At 32.0% G+C, this 18678-nt stretch overlaps 1 long non-coding RNA gene across 1 annotated transcript in view; it reads right to left on the bottom strand.

Moving 5' to 3' along the window:
- Positions 1-10070: 10070 nt before the first annotated feature.
- The window catches only part of LOC149486343 (uncharacterized), an 84803-nt gene continuing 76195 nt past the window's right edge, over positions 10071-18678 (bottom strand). Inside the window, exons 2-3 of the long non-coding RNA XR_016315918.1 lie at positions 14789-14839; positions 10071-10231 (exon numbers count right to left, since the gene is read on the bottom strand). This is a non-coding gene — a long non-coding RNA (uncharacterized LOC149486343). The remainder of the gene's footprint in view (positions 10232-14788; positions 14840-18678) is intronic.

Below are 18678 nucleotides of genomic sequence, written 5' to 3'. Positions count from 1 at the left end.
TGTCCTCAATGAACTCCTAAATCACTTAACCAATTATAATAAAATTCGCACACCATGTGCAGTTCGATCCAACTTGAGAGATAGGATAGTTTAAACATGTAGGTACCACGGGCGAAGCCGGGGCGGACCAATAGTTTTATATATGTCTTTAATGTTATTGTGACATTTGATACGAATATTTTTTTGCTAAGGAGTTATTAAAAAATATAATACGATAACAGGAAGAGCCTTTTTAGCGCATATTTGCGCACTGCAATATGTCCCCCGCTCAGTTGGAACAGCTCAATCGAAATAGACGTTGTGGCCAAATTCAACCAGGAGATCTCTATAAATGTTCACAGATTATAATTATGCGTATAGTTATGTGAAAGAAGTGTTTTTCTGAACCGAATGAACCTCTAGCAGGTATATAAATTCAATAGTTCCGTAGGGAGTATGATAAATGCGCGGAAATGTTCAATTACTCGAGGCGCGTCAGGGAGTCAGCATTAACACACAATATATTCTGTTATCCGCTGTATACCGACCACAGTCAATAGTATTTTAATGTTTTACGTATCAAACATCAGTTTGTTTCTTAAATGCCATTTTATGTCCGAGTTTGTTTTATTTAAGATAGATGGTCTTCTATAAAGAAATATTTTCCGAAAAATACGTTTTGACAATGTTTATGGCTTGGCCATATGGTTTTCAAGCCCTTCCTTTATCTTTTGGTTGTGTGTAATCCATACTTATATTATAAATGCGAAAATAACTCTGTCTGTCTGTCTGTTACTCAATCACGCTTTAACTACTGAACCAATTTGCATGAAATTTGGTATAGAGATATTTTGATACCCGAGAAAGGACATAGGATAGGTTGTATCCCGGATATCCTACGGGAACGGGTTTTTCTTTGAAAACGCAGGCGAAGCCGCGGGCGGAAAGCTAGTTTAAAATATACTGTAAATTAAAATTGAATGTCACCATAAAGAAGATTTTTCAACTGAATTCTATAATCTTGGTCAGATTTCCGATAAAAGGAAAATTGTTATTAAATCTTGCCAGTTTTTTTTCAGTATAAAAAGCAACTATATTAAAAGAACCTGCATTATTATAATTTATAACTTTGAAAAGTTCATACAGTGACCAAATCCAATCCAACTCCGATAAAGGTACCGTAACACACGGCTATACTACTTAATTTATTACAAGGAAGCCCTGTGTGGCCGCACCATTGCACTGATCTGATTTGATACGATCTAATGTGAGATAGATGTCCAGATAGAAGCCAGGTGGGCGTTTGTAAATGTAATGTTTAATGCTATGTGTGGTAATGTTTTGATTGTTTAGAAGTCGGTAGCTTGTAATTTTAAGTAGGATGTTAAAAATAATCATTTGAATTCAATTGCTATTTTCTTCGCCTCCAATAATATTAAGTTTCACACTATCTCTAGAAAACTCTTTATAAAAAAAGACGGGTTGCACTCCGGGAGTGCCGGCAGAAGTGAAAACTTGATTATTAACGTTGAGCATGTTTGATATCCATCCGTCTTACGCTTTTTCGATCGTCACGTGTCACGCGAGTTTAAGATTTTATACCCAACGCCGCTAAAGAAGTTTTCACTTCAAAAATAAATAAAACAATCAACTATTTATAAAAAGTATTGTTAGGGATAGGGTTAGTATCTTTGAATCTTGCCATATAAGTTTAACAGAAGTGAAACTTATATGGCAAGATTCAAAGACCAAAATCGTCGCCGCACTCCATGACGTGACGGTATTGCCATGACGCGCCCTTGAAATTTTAATCTCGACGCGCCTAAAGAAGTTTCACTTCAAAAATCTGCTATATTTTTCATCAGGAAAATCAAGCGCTCTAGTCAACTGTATGGTCTACGGTTACAATTCTTTGAACAAATATCGCTACGAACGTAACGGGTAGTATAACGAGCTATATATTCATAACAAAGCCGTCGTGACTGACGTTTTGCAATAACTGAATTCTGTTCAATCTGTGAGGATAGGGTTGCCAGGTATTTAAATGTTTTCTTTTAATATATTACTAGCTTACCGCAAGCGGCTTCGCCCGCTTTGTCTAAAACCTAATAAATTATATACTAAAACCTTCCTCTTGAATCACTCGTTCTATTAAAAAAACCGTATCAAAATCCGTTGCGTAGTTTTAAAGATTTAAGCATACATAGGGACATAGGGACAGAGAAAGCGACTTTGTTTTAAACTATGTAGTGATAAACGCAAAAGTTTGTTAGTATGGACGGATTGATGTATGGATGTTAGTTTTCTTTTTTTTCTTTCTAGTTACTCTATCACGCCCTAAAACTACTGGGCGGATTTGGCTGAAAATTTTCCAAGAATATAGGTTATACAGAGCTATAGAAAAACTACACATGCCGCGGGTGCAACCACGGGGCACAGCTAGTAATAATCTAAAATTATATAAGGTATAATTTTAATCTTAAACCATTTCAATCAAATATCTCAAGAACAATCTAAATTATTAGCTACATAAATTAAATACAAAATTATCGAAGCTTGATACAACGTTAATATTACAGAAAATAATATAGTAAAGATTTCACCTCTGAACCACTCCATTTTGAGAAAAATTTAAAACTAGATACAAGAAGAAGCGCAATGATAAAATACAATAAAAATTCAAATAGGCAAATTAATATCGTAATAGTCGATCGTAGAAGTCGTGTTCAAGGCGAGAATTTATAAAGCAAGAAAAGGCCCTATTAACAATCGAAAATTTGTTTGACTAAGGGCTGATTTTTTAATCCTTGGTTAAAACTTATTCATCGAATAACGTTTTAAACTACCATTTCAAAAATGTATTCTAATTGTCCGTATTTGACAGTTTACAGGTGACATTTTAAAATGTTCGTGTAATACTTTATTAGACGGATATATTTTAACCAAGGCTTGAAAAATCGGCCCTAAAATACTAAGAAGTAAACAACGCAATATTTTGCGGAACCCTAAAATGTATATATGAATGAATTTCGCTACAAGCGTGTAATTGAGTCAGCGGTTTGTCGTGACGTTAAATAATTCATAACTCTATATTTTTATTAAAATACTGATTGAAACCAGAGTTTATTGGACAGAATTGGAAATATGATATTGTTTGATCGAATTTTGTGACAGCATTATTAAATCATAGCTTTGTGTTATTTTTACGTTAAAGTGGATATAAATAAGGGTGTAAACTGTAATTTTATTTTAGAAATATGTATATTGATTTGCTAGTAGGTATGTACTTATTATTTCTTCTTATTATTTTCCAGTTTTTAAGCTATTGCATAGCTTCTATCGCGGGCCTTGAGCGCGGGGACCGAATCCAGAAATTCCGTAACGAAAAAAACCTCACGCTCCCCACTCCGACGGGCGCGGAGGTGTGGCTTGAAGGCACGCTATGCAATAGCTTTACCGCGGCAGTCCCCGAGTGCCACACGTCTTTTTTAAAATCAGTGATAAGGTTTAAGGGGTCACACCTACATACAACTAAATTAAACTACATAACAAGTAAACGGAAAATACAAAAAAAATCACACGTCTTTAATGCTCTTGGTAAAGCTTCCAGTTGAATTAATCGTCGGATTATCAAGCAGAAAATTCAATATTGCATCTGAGAAAATCTGTCACACTTATTTAAAAAAATTTGTGCGTGTACTAGTGTACACACGTAAGAAGTGAAACTTCTTTATGAGCTTATTTTTCAAAAAATAATTTACTATAGGTATGCAACTTTACAGAAATACGTCGAATCACGCGTGGTAGGAATAAGAAAAAGATGGCGCGTAACGGAAAAATGTCACGCGTAACGAAAAAATGTTACACTAAATTTTTTTCCAACCCCGATAAAGAAGTTTCACTTCAAAAATTAAAAAATAGCTATGGAAATAATTATGTCTATAAGATTTGTATATTATTTAGGAGTAGATAACACATTACACAATCGAAGCAAGAACTTTCTAGCACAACATCTAAATACTGTACCAATTAAAATTATTTATTCGACAAAATATGAATAAATATCGTAAATCTTGAGCGTTTTTCACTATGTTATTGTTAGTTCAACTTATTTACATCATAATTCCCAATCAAGAGTTGTCTGGGAAGCAGTTTGCGTATCCGCTTGTTATCTTGTAGAAATATATCTTCCTTATTTAAACATTTTCTAGAACAATTTATTTTACTGTTAAAACCCTTTTAACACTGCCCATCTATTATAATTACCTATACTAATTTAAATACAACAGGAAATGAGATTGTACTGTTTTATAATTAAAATTGTTATTGTAAATTAATCCAGCGTAACTAAAATAAATAATTGTAAATAAAATAGTTGTTAACATAAGTTCTTAGATCATCTGTCACATAATGTTATTACTGGTATTGTACAATAAAGTGTAAAAATAAAAATAAATAAAAATAATGTTTGCAATGTTAAAAAATAAAAAAATATTTTTTTAAACAATAATTATCATGAATATAATGATAATAGAATAATATGGATGTTTTATTTATATTTTGGATTTAGATCGTAATATATTTGTTGTACCGCAAAAATCTCAATTGTAAGTAGGTAATATAAGTTTCCTCTAAATAAATGCACTTGCAATTATTATTGAAGTAAGAATTTATCTTATTCCATAATCATACACGCGGGAACGGAATCGACAGCTAATTGAAAATGTTTTATTTATTTTCACATAATAGCCACTAAGTAACTGGCAACATTACAGCATCAGCAAGAACCAAGTTCCAATCGTCATTTATCATCTGTGATAAATATGACTCGTGTTAGACTTGCAGGTGCAAACGTGGTGTCGACACGTAAAAAAATCAAAATAAATGACGTCCGCGTACCTACATTCAATTCAATCGATAGGCTACAATAATATTAATGATCAATCATAATTCTACCCTTGCTTATAAATATTAACTCTTTTAAATGAGATTCGAATGCAACCTCTTTTTCATTCATTGATTTTATAATCTGCGCGCTCGGTTTTCCCGCCTTTGCTTTGGTAGGTATTCTGTAGGCAAAATGCGAAAAAATTTTTTTTTATTGTTACTCTAAATGTTAATTATTGTGAGTTGATTTGTTTTTTGTAGTCTTTGATTGATTTATGTATGGATTTTACACGACATGAGTTTATGTACTAACAAATTATTGTACTGATACGAAGTGCATTAAAGCAGTTGATCTTTTGCAGATTGGATGAAAATGTATCTCCAAAGAAGTTTCATTACAAGAAATAGAGAAAACCTTTCCTTTGTTTTATTTATCCATACATAAAACCAATTCCCGTTAATAAATTAATATATTCGTAGAACTAACATTAATTAAAAAAAAAAGTAAAGCGGCAGTCTCTACCAGAAATATTAAAGTAATAAAAAACAATAACGTTATTTAATAAATAGACAGAAGTTAATATAATAGGACCAATGAATGTACAGAGACATTGCAAATAACAAGTATTTAGTGCGCGGCGTCACGCTGTGAAAGCCCCTTTGATTAAGCACTGCCATTATTTGGTATTGTAATGTATGGATTTATTACTGTTTTTAAGACAGAGATTATTGTAGGTGCATATAAAATATAGGTACTAAAATTGACTTGAGTTCGATGTTAGTTATAAGAGTTTTAAGGTCAATTTATTATCCGCGGAAGGAATACCTACCTACTTAAGGAAATCAATAGAATAAGTGTAACAATTAATTAATTATTGTAGATCAAATCCTCCTCCTACATTTTTCACTATGTAAGGATTCGATGGATAGGTATAAAAAAATTATTTCAAATCTATATTTGCGTGCGTGTGAAAATTTGAAAGAATCATATAAGTTAAAAATAAATAAAATAAGGAGAAAACACACTTGAGATAAATCTACACGTACCTATACCAACGTAAAGATAAGAATAATAATTAACAGAAAATTAAGTAATATCTACGAACATATTTATCCAGAATTGCTATTTCCACGGAATGCACAAGATGTACTATTATACAATACAAATCGTATCGGAAAGGCGTTCTGTCATAAATTAAACTATGACACACACATTAATCACTATTTAGCTGTGTGTTGCAGTAGTTGCTTGCATCGGTAGCATCAGAGGGCCATTAAGATAGCGAAAAACGTATAAATTACTTGGATAATTATACGGTTTGTAAATATTCATGATATTATGGGGAAAGAACGACAGAAAAAGCGGAAAAATAATTATATCATAGTTTTAATTTGAAGAATTGGTAAAATCTAGAAAAAAAATTATGAGTTCTCTATTTTCTGTCGCATCGGTCGTTTAGGTTATTACATTATATTATATATTAGTATTTGAATACGTGAAGGATACTTGCGGCCACCGTTATTTTTAATTGAGCATTAAAAGTGTCTAGGCAGACTATACAGTCGAAAAATTGTATCGATTTCAAGACTGGTCCACTTTTCAATATAAGAAATACAAATTCTAACTGCGAGCCTATTAATTGTTATGAAATTAAACGTAGAAGAGTATTTACTTCTACAATATAAGTTAGAATATGTGAAAGAAGTACACCAGAAATGTATCATTTAAACCATTCTTTACACAGATAATACTATACCTAATAAACGCGGATGGCAAGGCCGCATATCTAAGAGATGAAACTAGTCCGGCAAATAGGCACCTGCATCAATCATTGCGCGATATGCATCGGCTTTACGCTCTGTGCACTTGCTAGCCCTTTGTATTGATGGAAACGCGTATAATTCGTGTTTATATGTTTTATTATTAATATTGCGTATTGGGCAAGGTTCTTAGTATGTATGATCAAAGGAAGGAGGTCACACTTTTGCAGTTGGTTTTCTTACATACGACAAAAAGCTCGAAAGTTTTTGGTCGTATGTAAGACTTATTAAAATTTAAATCCGCAGACAAAATTCTTATGAAAGGAACGTAGATAGTTCGGGAATAACTTGAAAAATAAAATATCTCATATATCTTTTTTTATTTTTCTTTAACTGCCGAAACTGAGGCAGGCGATACTTTATGTACACAAGGTGGAGCGAAAAAGATATGAACAATGTACATATAAATACGTTGCAGAAGAAGAATAGTTATCTACATAATTTGTTTGAAGACAGAGTTTCACTATCATTAACTATTTATATCAAACGAATCAGTTGATTAAAAGCTTACTCTGTCCATTAGATATAAGTAGAAAATGATTTTAGATGAAATATTGTTACAAAATAAACTGACTATCAGAGTATTAATATATTCTAAGAGCACATTTCAATTAAATTTATCTGTTTTATTAATGAGAAATAACTTTGATATATATTTTTGTAATGTATGTAATTAATTTTACTCTTACCTATTTTGCTTGAAATTTCTTCATAGGGTTGTCACCGCATGGAAATATAACTTGGATGTTACGCGGCGTTTATATTCTTCCGATATCTATTTGCTTTAAATACATAAATGTCTGATATTATAATAGGATAATGTATAATATGATATCCTTTTCAGTATTGTTTGCCATTGAAAAATTAAACATTATATTCTCTATTGTCCAAAAAATCGACATATTACTCGACTTAAACAAAAAAGCTTTACCTAACCGTATTATTCGATTAATTTTTATTATTCGACCGTTATTTTTAATTGTGTGTAAAATAAGGAAGAATGAGTGCTTCAATATAATAGTATATTTATAAGTAAGTGAGTACCTAAATTTCTTTCTTTTGTAATTCACTCATGATATTGCATGTAAAGAACAATTATTTTTCTACACACAGATGGTAGTGTTATTATACAAAAACGCTTAATTAAACATAAACACGAACAAGTCTTAGCAACTTTATTGTCTATCTAAAGTCTATTTTCAGTTATTAAAATATAAAATTGTTTTTAAACATACGTTACTCCTAGACAGCTTAATTTACTAAAGTGTACAAATGACAGCAGAGTCATTAAGATTGTCAAACACAAAACATGCATAAAACAAGATATTTACATGATGTAATATGAAGATAATGCAAAAACATTGTAGCAAATTATATATGAGTTTGACACAAACTCTATTCACAGCTTAGTGTAGCTTCAATAACAAAATATTACGCCATAAAAGGATATAATTATAAAGTTATATATGAAATATTTAACAGCACAAATATGAGTTATAAATAGCTTATAATAGAGAAAACATTAAAAGAACCGAATCTTATACATAATATTGGGGAATAGATGTAAATATTTTTTTTCGGATGAGCTAGCATGACACGTTGTCTTTACACAATAATCTTCATCTATATGACTTAAAACAACTATAAAATAATCCAAAAAATATACACTAACCAATGAGAACGCTGTCTTGACCATTGCTGATAATATTTATCCATAGATATATCGATTGTTTTTCGTGAGTGACAACCCTAAGCATTGGTAAGAGCAAAGCGTCGAATATGCAAATAGCAGATTAGCGCGATACAGCATTGGCTTCCTACAGATAGCATCGGATCTGGCCCCTCATTATGCTTCTATCGTTTGACCCCATTTGTGACCCAACACGGGTACAAATACTATCGGTTTCCTAATCTTTCTTGTTTAAACTTTGATGATTAGATCGAAACAAATGTTTGGAAAAGCGGAGTGTTTATATTCTAGAACATTCTGGCGTAAGTTTTTATATCCTTTTGAAATTTATGTTTTATATAGGTGTATATATATATATATATATATATATATATATATTAAAACATTGTAACATAGCATTCACAAAAATATTTTATTTATTACACTTTATTGTAATACAACCATTAAATAACAAGAAACAATAAAAAGATATATGGTACTAGAGAGATGAATTACAATTGGCGGCCTTATCACTAAGCAGTGATGTCTACCAGGCAACCAAGCGGCAAAAAAGCGAAATATTTAGTAATAATAAAAAATAAAATTTGTAGTTATTTTATGTAGAAGAAAATATACGAGTAAATTCATATATCCACATATAACGTCAGTGTTTACTAATTGAGTTGAACAGGAAACAAGTTTAATAATTAACGCAGCACACGCTTCATGTTTTTAACTTTCAGTAGTTCTTTTTATCGGAATTATCTAAAACGTACACAGTACATCCAGTTTTCCGTTCATAAAAAAGGAAGTGTCCGTATTAAAAAGCGGTAATATATCACACCTATTCATGTCATGAATAAAAACGTGGAAATATGCAACAGGCAACCCCCCATATGGTATGGTTATCACCCATAATACCACCATTACCCTGTACCAAATATGGCCCTCTATCGATACCACTATAATGCTTTTTCTTGCATTAAACGATATTGCTATTAGTCAATAATTGCTGTTTATGAGCTAAAATTATTTTCACGTTAATCTGAGTAATTACTACAGAAATAAAACAAAAAAAACTTTTATAGGCTTCAAATAAAAAAAAACGGATGTATTTTCATAACTTTTTAAAGGGAAATATCGTAATTAATAGGAGCTGATTTTATTATGTATTAAGTATATGGTACAAAAAAATATGGTTCTTTACAAAAGTTACATGTAATAATTTTCTTGTGTTAAGCTTTTAAAACATCGGAATGTTTGTATGTGTGTCTGTCCAGTGTCAAGACACAATACATACATTTGGACATCTTGCTGAAGTATAATATGCGGTTATTGAGTTAACCATAGAGCGAGGAACTTTTGGCGGGAGTGGATTCAATCTCAAGAGGCCCTGTTTAATATGGGGCATTAGATAAATTCTATAAATTATATGGTAAAGATGGAAGCCGCTGGATGCAGGCCGCCTGTGACCGGTCGTACTGGAAGTCCTTGAGGGAGGCCTTTGTCCAGCAGTGGACGTCCCACGGCTGAAACGACGACGATATGGTAAAAATTGTGGAAATTATACGATAGCCAACACACTAAGTGAAAATAAATAAAACTCTACATCTAGTAAAAACGCATGATGTAGAGTTTTATTGCGGTATAATCTATTATTATATTTTGATCTTTTTATTATTTGATCAAACGTCGTCAACATCTATTTATTTAGTATTATGAATAAAATAACACACATACCTACTGATTCCATCTTTGAAGGCAAATTTAACTTACAATACACTTAATTATTCCATGAACAGATCCATTTATATTAAGGCAAGCAGGGCCCCAAAAGGTAGCAAATCCGAGGCCCTGCACCGTCCGCTCACGCCCCTGGCAACAAGCATTCAATACACTTTCAAAACGATTGAACAAACGCTTAATTTACGGCAATAAGTCGTGAGTTTCACCGTAAACGGCTCAATTGGGTATTTGCATTCAAATAGCTTTTAAGCTTCCCTATTGCTCGCAAATATATCGGTTCCAGTTTGTTTTATTGGCCGTGTAGAAAAACGTGTTGAGTGCAAGCATAGTGAGATGTTAAAATGGTTAGTGTTATGACTTAAGTAGAGGATCATTAAGGCGTGTATCTTTATTGACACCTGGGCAAAATGGACGGTAAAATTACGCACACTTTTATTAAGTTCTAATCGCAGTCGATAAAATATCGCACGCTTATATGGCAGCGTCTACTCATTCTTTAGACTTTTAGTACTACTTTTCAATATGTTCAGGAATGACATTTGTTATGGGTTAAAATATGTAATAAAAGCATTGGTATCTATCTATGCTATAATTATATATGTATTTTTTATGTGTATGTCTTTATATATTATTTCTTATTATTATAATAAGTCATCTCTCAACCTATGCGCCGTCTAAATGTTATTTAATTATTGTTAACAGATCTTTACAGCTTACATCATAAATTGGTAGCATAGCTAGTGTAGCAGAATAGTTTATTAAAACCAAGTTCTAATGTAGCTTTAGCATAATCAATTTTGTCAAAGGACGGGACGCCCCCGCGCCGCCGCTAAAGTAAACTGACCATTTGCTATTAAAGCTGCGATTTTATTGGTACAAGCGAATCTAGCGCATTAAAATACCACGTGTATGGAAATATATTAAGTTACTAGCTTTCCGCCCGCGGCTTCGCCCGCGTTTTCAGAGAAAAACCCGTTCCCGTAGTATTTCCGGGATAAAACCTATCCTATGTCCTTTCTCGGGTATCAAAATATATCTATACCAAATTTCATGCAAATTGGTTCAGTAGTTCAGGCGTGATTGAGTAACAGACAGACAGACAGAGTTACTTTCGCATTTATAATATTAAGTATAGTATTGACTTTAGACTAGCAATACTTCTTACTTTATATATATATCGTGAGTGGCCTGCCAGTTGCAAAAAAAAATTGTAGCAGTAGAAGAAAAAATTGTAGTTGAAAATAAAATTCAAATACGTTGCTTAGTGGAGTTATTAATTATTTTATTACGGTTAAATCTAGCTAGAATCAACTTCACTCACGCTGTGCATACGATATCAATGATATTTAAAAAAAAATCCTGAGCATTGAATAAAAGAATAGTAAGTAAAAAAAGAATAGTAAAAGCTGATCCATTCAAATAGATTCTAATTTTTTTGTCCATTCAAGCGCCTATTACATTAACGAGCCCGCTAAAAAACTAATGCAAATCTTAATCTGTCCAAAGAACGTATCATTTAATACGGCCTCTATCTTTCTATTTATCTTTTTGTCCATTTATCTCGCATTACAAGCCATTAAAGTTCTGATATCGCGTTCACAGAAAATCGCTGCGTTCGTAAATAATCACTAGCTCATCAGGAGGCATCTTATTGAGTTGCTCAATCCGATCTAAGGCTGCGGCCTGACAGCGCGGTTTGGGACTTACGATTTCTAAAAAAAATAATGTTCGTAAATAATCACAAGCGCATCAGGAGGCATCTTGTTGAGTGGCTCAATCTGCGGCCTGACGGCGCGGATGGTAGGAACGATTTCTGTGAAAATATCAATGTCCAGATGGTGTTCCGTTTGTAGAGTTCTTTACGAACGTGGAAGGCATTATTTGGGTAATAGGAATTTTTTATACATGGTAGTCTTGATACGCAAAAACAAAATTGGTATTTTATTTTTATGTAACCTCTGAATCAATATAAATGTTAAACAGAATACATTAAATAATTTTCATAACGCACAGTTCCTTGTAAATTATGATATCGTGCTAACTGTTGTAGTTGATTGATTTATTATTATTGATACGAATATTAAATAATGCAAATTGTACATGAATTTGTAAATATTCTACGAGAACATTGTCCGAATTAAGTGAAACGCCTAACGCTTTGAGAGTTGGCAATACCATCACATCGTGGAGTAAGGCGACGATTTTCGTATCATTAAAAATCTTGCCAAAGAAGTTTCACTTCTCACACGTGTGTTCGGCATCGACGGCTCAATAATTGAAAGTTCATGTATTTTTCCAAATTCAAGGTAGTTTTCTGCCGAATTCTCATACAAAATACACAGAAATATTCACCTATAACAGTTTTTTGATGTGATTCTATTCACGCAGCGTATGTTACAGTCCTATTGCCTTTCTTGTTAATTTTTTCATCTATAATTAGATGGCACAGCCGGAGTCTAATTGACAACTTGTTCAAGTATTTATTGCTGCATTATACAAGTTATTTTTTAAGCAAAAATATATACAATTAGCTCGATTTTATATACTACAGTTTTAATTAATAAGTTAATACCGTGGATGGGACATATTTTCTTTTTGTAGTTTGCAGCGTCTATGGGAATTAAACCATTACGGAATACCATAGAAAATATCTTCAAAGACAAAATGGCATCCAGTCGATGACCATTGACCACTAGCGTAAGTGAACATTAAAAATTTTAATAAATACCTTACTATTACAAATGTTACAATAAATTCTTTGTATAAAGACCACCAACCTGATAGTAAATTCTCCAAAGATATATTGTACGAATATAAGCGCATGACAATATAAATCTATTACAAAATTCTGTCAAAATCTACAACAACATTAAGCAAAGCGGCCGCCATAATTTCCGAATCAAATTCCTTAACAGTTTCGACACTACATGAGTACGTAAATTTCCAAAGTATCGCACCCACAGTAATATCATTTTATCTGTGACATTTATCTTCCTATAACCCCTTAGGGCGTGTACAGGCGAGCGTTAAGTTTCGGAAAGGTCAAGCAAGGATTCAGATAGTAATCTCGACCAAATTATTGTGTACAATGACAGTTTTGTGTAATTACAGCGATTTGGAGCGACGTACACGTGACGTGTATGTAATTATTGTGTTTGATCTCGCAACTGAAATGCTGTCATGGTTTTGGTAGACTTAATTTTGCTTGGCGTCTTCAATGCACAATACACTTCTTTCCGCAAATAGCTGGTAGTCTTTAGGTTTAATAAAAATCTTTAATTGTTATCATTTACAGAGGCAACCACATTCTTGGATAACCAATAAGAAATAACCAAGTTTCATAAAAAATTTATATCTACATGGTTTTATACTAATAATTTAATGTGACATAATTATCTTGACATAAGTAGGTCAGTTAAGTAAAATGGCAAGACTTAAATGTAAAAATACAGCTCATAAACATACCGAATCACACATTAAATTGACAAAATTGTATCAATTTGTACAAACTGGCAAAATATTTGAACTTTACATAATATCAAAGAAAACACACTCTACAAACTGTTCCTTTTTAACAAACAGCATTTAACACATTGTACGAAACGGAAGGCCGATTTCTACAAATGCGGCTACATTATTTACAAGTCATGTTATCAAAGGGACCGCTTTCGCACTCTCTTTTCCGAACCGAAATAGCGTATCAGATCGCCATTGATGGAAAGCCGGAGGAAATAATAGTCTTATGCCTATAACAGCTGTAAATTTAGCGCTCATGACAGGGCGTATTTTGTGATGTTACTTATCCTATTACCCATACACGCGTTTAGGAATAGCAAGTTTATATCCTAAAGAACAGGAAAGCGGTCCTAATGTAGTTAGCTGTATGTCTCTACCAGTCTCTACATACTTATACTGTCAATTTAATTTAAAAGTGACATAAGTAAATTATTATTAGCATCTTTTTTTAAATCTTCAAAATCACATTTTATTTCCTTACACTACAAATTCACAAATAAAATCTTATATGAAGCAAATATTCACTTAATAGTAACTAATTTGATGACACTGCCAATTGCCAAATAATTATTAAAAAATTATCCAACATTAGTTTAATTATTTATATCCATCATAATCATTCAATTTATAAATCCCGTAGGATTACCATTATATTCGTGCATGCATCCACAACTTATCAACTGACACACTCACAAATAAGCCATAGATTATTTCCCAAAGCCCATACAACGCCAATAAAACCATAAGTAGATATAAATCCCACGACATCGGCCTGTCTTTAAAATCCGGAACGCGACTGGATTCCTTTATTTTTTCGTTATCTCGACACGTGCCACAAAAAACTGGCTTGTCAGCCCGTGATCGAGTGCTTATTGTTGAATTCAATGATTAAAAAATGTATTAATCTCATCTACCAACAATCTACGACACTTGTAAACTCCTTATTACAAGGAGATAAGGTCGAAAATAAAGCTTTTGTGGGTAGTAATCAATGTTACCGTTAACCACGGATGCGACAAGTATTTTCCAATGGTATAACCCCGGAACATGGTACATTCCTGGTGACAAAAAATTTATTACTTTGTCTGTTAATTAATATTAATTCTATCTAAGAACTTCATACTTTTTGTAGCAGGCACTGAATGAATATAAACGGTTTTTTCAACAAACCTCATTGAACGTTGATGTTGAGAGAAGAGACTCGTTGCTTGTATAAATTATCTGAAACAATAATTTAATACTATAATTATTTTTGATTCAAAGTTTTTAAGTTGGATAAAATAATATAAATATTACATAATATTATGTACACATAGTATTAATCTATATATACGTATAGAAAAATGAAACCCGTTTTCCTTGGTCACGGACCAGGCGTGAACGAGTGGACCGATTTCGATAATTATTTTTTTATAATATTCCTTGAAGTACGAGGATGGTTCTTATGGAAAGAAAACATAAACATGTACCACGAAGCCGGGGCGGACCGCTAGCATATAATAATTATCCTTTTACGATTGGGTTATAAATTATTCGATTTATATCTATCTTTTAATAGTTTTGTAATAAAAACAAAGTTATCTAACAAGATATTAATTTTCTCACGTAAAATTGAGGTAGGTATCTCACATTTCAAATATTAAAACACAGCATTTAGATAAAATGTTCATAGTAAAGTTACTCACGACTTAAACTTGATACTTGATAAAAGAAAAAACCTAAAAAGAAAAGTGATGAAAGGGCTATGCAGACCACCCACCTAGAATGTCAGTATTGATTTTCTTCTTGTTAATAATCCAATAACTTAAGAAGTCTTAAATACAGTGCAACCTTAATATAACGTACCTCAATATAACGATTTCCTCGATTTAACAAATTTTTCGTAATCCCCTTGAATTATCCATAAGATTCAATATAAAATATCCCTTTACATTACGAACATTTTTTGCGAACAACCTCTTTATAACGAATTTTTAACTATCAAGAAAAGTATAAATACCTCTAATTAACGAATTTCGTCAACCCAAAACCTTTATATAAAGTTCAAACTAATGTAATGATTCGTTAATCTCATAGTATGTGATTCATGTCGCGACAGGTTTCGACATGCTTTTGTTCGTAAAACGATCATTTTTGTTTAATTTAAATTGGAAAGTAATGTGAACACTGCTGCTCGTCACTATATTATTAAAGATTCAAGTTGAAATGGATCAGAAACGTAAAAGACCTCTTTATAACGAATTTTAGACCAACTTAACCTCAACATAACGAACCTCAGTTCAACGATATATTTGATTTAACGAATATTTATTTGTTCCCTTCAGATTTGTTATATCGAGGTTGCACTGTATATTGTTAAGGATATTTAAATTCTTTTCAATTTATTGTATGTTCCTTCTGTAGATAAATCTTAGATGCTGAAAAGTAAAAATAAATGATGATAATATTAGGTAATACTTCTTGAAATAGATGCACTCATGATGCACTCTATGAAACACATTGAAATTAACAGATAAATAAGAAACTACATGTACAATTTCAGTCCATGTTCTTCAGCATTATATTTCATGTAAATGCGATTTGGCATAATCGTAAAGCCTCACAATAAGGCTTCGATTAACAAAGCGTGTACAGACACGCGATATGCCTTGTTTATTTTATGAATGAACTAAGTACGGTGAATCACGAAGGATAGTTTAGTTGCTGCAGGGTGGATTGTGCTCTGATTGTGTTGAACAATTATTTTTAAGATATATTTTGTACTAGCGGTCCGGCCCGGTTTCGCCCGTGGTACATATTTACGTTTTTTCTACATAAGAACCATCCTCGTACTTCAAGGAATATAATAAAAAAAGAATTATCGAATCGGTCTATCCGTTCACGCGTGATGCCGTGACCAAGGAAAACAGGTTTCATTTATATATATATATATATATATCTTCTTATATATATAAAATTCTCGTGTCACAATGCTAGTCTGCATACTCCTCCGAAACGGGTGGACCGATTCTCATGAAATTTTCTGTGCATATCGGGTAAGTCTGAGAATCGGCCAACATCTATTTTTCATATGTACCACGGGCGAAGCCGGGGCGGACCGCTAGTAATTATATATATATATATTTAACCTTCTCATCATTTACCTCTAGATCTAATAAAGTTTTATTTGACACAAAATAGCTCAAAATTTAAACAAGTCGTCGAATACACAGGCTTAGAGCCAAATAAGAGGGAGAGAGAAAATCTTTGAATAATAAATACTAAAATTTGTAATTAAATGGTCATTCCAATTTGATGAAAGCTTAATTTTCCCAATGTTATCAGGTGTATTATTTAAAATAGGTCTATAAAAATATCTTTAAACATAAATTGCTATTCAATTATCCATTGACATGTTTTGTTGAATTTAAAATAGATATTAAAATCATAAAAAAGGCAATATACAGCGTATTAGTATCCATTTTGTATCGTAAAATAAAACTTCAATTTGTTTCCAGTTGAAAAGGCTTTATTTCAAGAAAAACAATATTTATGTGATGAGACGTAGTACAAAATTACAATCTCTTTCAACATGAAATTGATACTGTGTACAAGGCAGGAATCAACATGGCAAGAGCAACTTTGATTATAAAAACACGCAGTAATCTCACTTAGCCAAAGTGTACATTTTTTCGACTAATATATTCCAACGACACTTTTTTCGATCAACATATAATGACATCAAAAATAGTATTTGTCATTAGTTGATCCATACACGGTGCGATCGTGTTATATCCTAAATTGAATCAATGGGGTCTGAAAAAGGGTAGAGCTTCCTATAGCGCTGTATACGCGTATTGCAACTCATTAAACAAATTAGTCGTGTGTTAAAAAACTTAGTGATTAAGTGGGTATTGATTTTATAATCTTAAAAGTTGTGAAGTTATTTAAAACTTATATTAAATAAAGATATTTCGGCAGTCTCTTTCAGATTTTCTTCTTTTCAGCTTAATGAACTTCAAAAGCTGTGACTTGTGAGTTAAGTATCGTAGAGCGCGGTCAGTGTTTTGATGAGTTACCATTTAGTTGTATTACAAACTGCACTAGCTACAGATTTTTTAACGTTTATTGAAATTGAAATTTTAATATTTAATTGTTACTGTTTATGATTAATTTAGAAAAGAAGAGATGACAATTGACAAAGTAAAAAAGGTAGTGTTTAATATCTGTCTCTCTAATTAAATAGTTTATGTCGAAAATAGTTTTCGATTGAATAGTTTTCCATCGATAATTTTTATTTATAAGATTTTTTGTGTTCGTGATTTAAAAGCTTCAATAGAGACTTTAATGACAAAGACAAAATCTTTACTTGCCATTATGTAGAACCATAAGCTAATTAAGTTACACATACCTACCTTTATAAAATAGAGATCCCTTATTAACGCTTCAGGTATTAGCAATAAACTGTGTTCCACACGCAATTTAAATTAATTAATATTAGAGCTTAAACCAAGACTAACTAATCTGTTTCCAGGGCAAGGGTTAATGTAGGCTACTGTTAGATACGTGCGGATATGTTCTAATGATATGTGATAACTATCTTATTTATGATATCGAAATGTTATTTAAAGATATACGAAGATTTGTTTTGGTAAAGACAGTTAAATTGGGTTATAATATAGGTAGGTTTGCAAGTGTTTTGTGCACATTTTGGTATTCAAATGTCCTTTCAGAAGGTTGGCATTTTCAGAATTTTTTTATAGAAGTTTTAAAGCGTACTGAAGATTAAGTATCTCAATTTATATTCTATCAATTACTACAAATTAGTTTAATTATATTGCCTTAATATACAAAAAAGGAAAACAAATTCATCGTCTTATCAGATTCTAAACGCCTCCACATTGGGGAAATGATTGAAGACCAGTTAGCGAAGATCCATTAAATATATTTTCCAAAATCAAAACATTGTTCGCCCACAAAGGTTGTATTGAACGTGACAAGACTATTAGCTTCGCTATTCACTGGAGAACAGATAAAATCTACTATGTTCGTGTACAGAGGTAATAAAAATAAATGGGGAA

This window comes from Colias philodice, chromosome 8, assembly GCF_061535455.1.
Source record: "Colias philodice isolate Cphi_HAF_F1 chromosome 8, ilColPhil1 Martin Lab GWU primary, whole genome shotgun sequence".
In the NCBI taxonomy this organism is placed as follows: Eukaryota; Metazoa; Arthropoda; class Insecta; order Lepidoptera; family Pieridae; genus Colias; species Colias philodice.
Note: the sequence above shows the minus strand (reverse complement) of the source record. Positions and strands in the feature narration are given on the sequence as shown.